Below are 4,007 nucleotides of genomic sequence, written 5' to 3' on the forward strand. Positions count from 1 at the left end.
GGCTGGTCCACACTCTGCCCTTCCAGATGGTTCAGGTTTGTGAGACAACAAAGGAGGCAACCTGATTTGCCTCCCTCATTTGCATCTCCTTGTACAACCCAGGGGGGAAATGTCATAGTCAGCAATGCCCTTGGCACCTTCCCTGCAGTAACTGACTGTTCTTATCTTAACTATCATCAAAATGATTCATCAGGCTGGTCTCCTACAGAGAAACAATCGCTTGATCCTGGCCACTGGATTCTGACGACTTCATGAACCCCAGCTTTGCCCCGGGGAGATCTAGACACCCAGCTAAAGGAGGCAAAATACACTCTCTCCCCAACCCCCAGGATTCTCTCTCAATTCTGCTCCACAAGACCGAGTATGGGGGAACAATCTGGGGGCTCATGCACATAATATTAGTCAGCATCATGCCCCAGATGGGTTGCCATTCAGCAGCAAGTGAAGCATAGCAAGACAGGCAGGGCCACTCTCCCACGGGACGAAGGGATCTGGGTGAACAAGAACCAAGGCACTGTCATGCTACATGCAAAGAAAAGCTCGTGAAAACCCAGCTAAACCAACCAGAGCAGTTTGCCTGCGGATTAGCTGTACGGATCCGCGTTATAAAGCCCTCTTCCACCAGAACATAGCTTTGTGTATTTTTTTTTTTTTTTGAAATGGAATGTTTTACTCCAGATGTCACTGTGTCATTCCATCAACTCTAGATACCAGATCCTGGACTGTCAGACCCAACATACAGATGATCCCCAGGTCCTCTTTGTTCCCGAGGAACTCTGCATGGGAATTGCATACGCACACCAAAAAGCATGCATGAAGTTCTGAACCCATCCGCTGGAATGAGCGCCATGAAGTGTATACCAAGTTTTCATCCTGAACATAAATTTTAAGGCATAAAAGTGTTTCCAAATACAGATTCCCATGACAGCTCCATAATCACCTGGTTTAAAGTCTCATCGGTATGTTCATTCAATGGTTGCTCTCCTTCCAGATTCTGGGGCCTCTTGTTATACATCCCATCTTTCCCTGTGTTGTGGGTGAGTTTCTTAGGGAGTTGCTCGGGGCCCTTACTTATCGTACGATAGGTTTTCCACTCACGTACATTTGAATTCCCTGTTAGTAACTTGTTTCCATGGGATTTGCAGATCTTGATACGTTCAGTACTTGCTGGCTACCACTCTATATTAATAAATGCAAATAAGTGGCCATTGTCTCTCAAGTTTCAAGTATTGATTCATGCTACTTAATCAACTTAATCAATCATCGTTATGTAATGCAACACCGCTGTCATAAGCAACCATCTTAAGGTCCAGACATGAAACCATTGGAAGACAAGATGCAAGACGTTGGCCAGACTGGGGGCATGTTCTTGAGCTGTATTCATCAGATGTGATCCTGTTAATGACCATGATTTGAAATCAACCCTGTCCTCAGATTCAGTGCTTGTGGGAATGAGTTGGAAAAACCTGATTTTACCTAAATAGGTACGGTTTGCCACTCAGCTACTCTCCTTGAAAGAAATGCATGAATCTTAAGATCTAAACCCTAGCAGAGGCTTGAGCAGGACTTTGACTACATGCAAACATTCGTGATCATGTTAGGCATGGTGTCCTTAGTGGAGATCAAAGTCTTCCAAGAAAGACTGATAGGATGTCTGCCTTGTCAAAGTTGGCCTTGTTTTTGAGAGCATAGACTGTGCCTACAGAATAGGGTGTTGCCTCCAAGAGGACATAGAGTTAGACCATAAACAGTCATTTGCTTACCACCGACGGTGGAGAACTTTGCTAAGCTCCTTAGACTCTCAAGTTCATTTCCTTCTTTTTATGATCATATTTTTTATTATATTATGTTAGTCACCATACAGTACATCCCTGGTTTTTGATGTAAAGTTCGATGATTCATTAGTTGCATATAACACCCAATGCACCATGCAATACATGCCCTCCTTACTACCCATCACCAGCCTATCCCATTCCCCCACCCCTCTCAAGTTCATTTTCTTAATGGATGAAATCGTGGTCGCACTTTCATGTGTACATACGCACTGTTATTAAGGTAACCCTCTCAAGGACTCTCCCTGGCTGTGTCCACTGATAATTTCAGGTGCCCCCTGGAAAGGGGGTCATCATCCTCATCCTTCACAATGATCAGATGCTGAGGACTGCATAGACCTACCAAGTGATATGGAATCAGATTCTCCTGCCCTCCCTAGAGATGAAAGATGTGTTACCGGATAACAAGCAAAAACCCTACCCTGCCTTTCCTACATAAAAACATTGCCTGACAATAATCCACTTTCAGGGAAGCCAAAACACACCCATCATTTTGGCAATGAACAACACGCTAAGAATATCCTTTATGGAAAAATACCCAGGGGCGCTTGGGTGGCTCAGTCAGTTAAGCGTCTGCCTTTGACTCAGGTCATGATCTCAGGGTCCTGGGATCAAATTTGGCACCGGGCTTCTTGCTCAGCTGGGAGCCTGCTTCTCTCTCTGCCCCTCCACCCAGTCCCTGTTCTCTCTATCACTCTTTCTCAAATAAATGGATAAGATCTGAAAGAGAGAGAGAGAGGAAGGAAGGAAGGAAGGAAGAAGAAAGGAAGGAAGGAAGGAAGGAAGGAAGGAAGGAAGGAAGGAAGGAAGGAAGGAAATGGTTAGACTCCCACCAAATGTTGGAGAACTAACTCTTCTTCCTTCAAGCAAAATTGCATTTGTTCAATGATGTTTTAACAACGCCAGGGAAGCATTTGATATCTGCAGTAGACACAGATGAGGACGTGCAAAGAATTTTACCTGGGGTAAAATGTTCAGATGGGGATCTTGGAAAAGGGAACTCTTGGACTGAAGTCCTGACAAGGTGCATCTAACGCAGGTCAGTAAGTGCAGGTTTGCCAGGGGAAATCCATGCAGCACAGAAGGAAATAAATCATGAAGTGCTGGGACCTTGGACTTTGCTACCTGGAGCTTGTATTCTAGCCCACAGCGAAGGAGAGCTACTCCGTGATTCATGACTGATTGCTGAGTTTGCAGCAGTGATGTTCGAAAAAAAAGAAAGCATCGATGGCAAAGAAAATGTGACGATGCAGATATCATGGTTCCCGCAACGGTCTTGTCGGAAGGCATTGGCATGTGTCATGGTTCTTTTTTTTTTTTTTTTTAAAGATTTTATTTATTTATTTGACAGAGACAGAGACAGCCAGGGAGAGAGGGAACACAGGCAGGGGGAGTGGGAGAGGAAGAAGCAGGCTCATAGTGGAGAAGCCTGATGTGGGGCTTGATCCCATAACACCGGGATCACGCCCTGAGCCGAAGGCAGACGCTTAACCGCTATGCCACCCAGGCGCCCCCATGTGTCATGGTTCTTGACAAGTGTGTTTGATTCCTCTCCAAAGCCACAAGAGGCCCCATGGATGGGCTGAACCACCTGGGGCTGTCTTGGCTCCCATAGGCAACAGCAGGGGCGGGAAGTCCCTCACCCTAAACTACTGCCCGGCTGACATCACCACAGCCCTCACCCTGGCTTCCAGAACTGGATAGGGTGGAGAACGACACGCCTGTCTTAGGAGAGCACACAAAGTTGTGTTTCCTGCAGCCACTACCCTCCACATCAGCCCCATCCATGCAGGCTCCCGGGGCCACTGAAGGGATTGTTCTCTAGCACAGAGGCTGAATCCCACTCTTGCGGGGTGACCAGATGTAGCAGTCAATGTCCCCAGCTCACTTTGACTTTCAGTGACATGCGCCAAATTCACTTTAGTGCCGGTGTGTCCCAAATACCGCACGGGGACCTCACACCGGGGAGAAGTATTTGTTGCTTATCTGGAATCCAAATCTAACTGGGGCGTTTGGTTTGTGCCTGGCCCACCCCGCAGCCCACGAGCTGCCACGCTGATCACAGAGAGGTTTACAGGATGGACGACACTGTTTAATGTGACACCCGACCTCACTGGGAAGAAATAGACAAAGTCACACTGTCGGTAATGGCCGAAACCACTCGATATGCCTCGT

This window comes from Ursus arctos, chromosome Y (assembly GCF_023065955.2).
Source record: "Ursus arctos isolate Adak ecotype North America chromosome Y, UrsArc2.0, whole genome shotgun sequence".
Lineage (NCBI taxonomy): Eukaryota > Metazoa > Chordata > Mammalia > Carnivora > Ursidae > Ursus > Ursus arctos.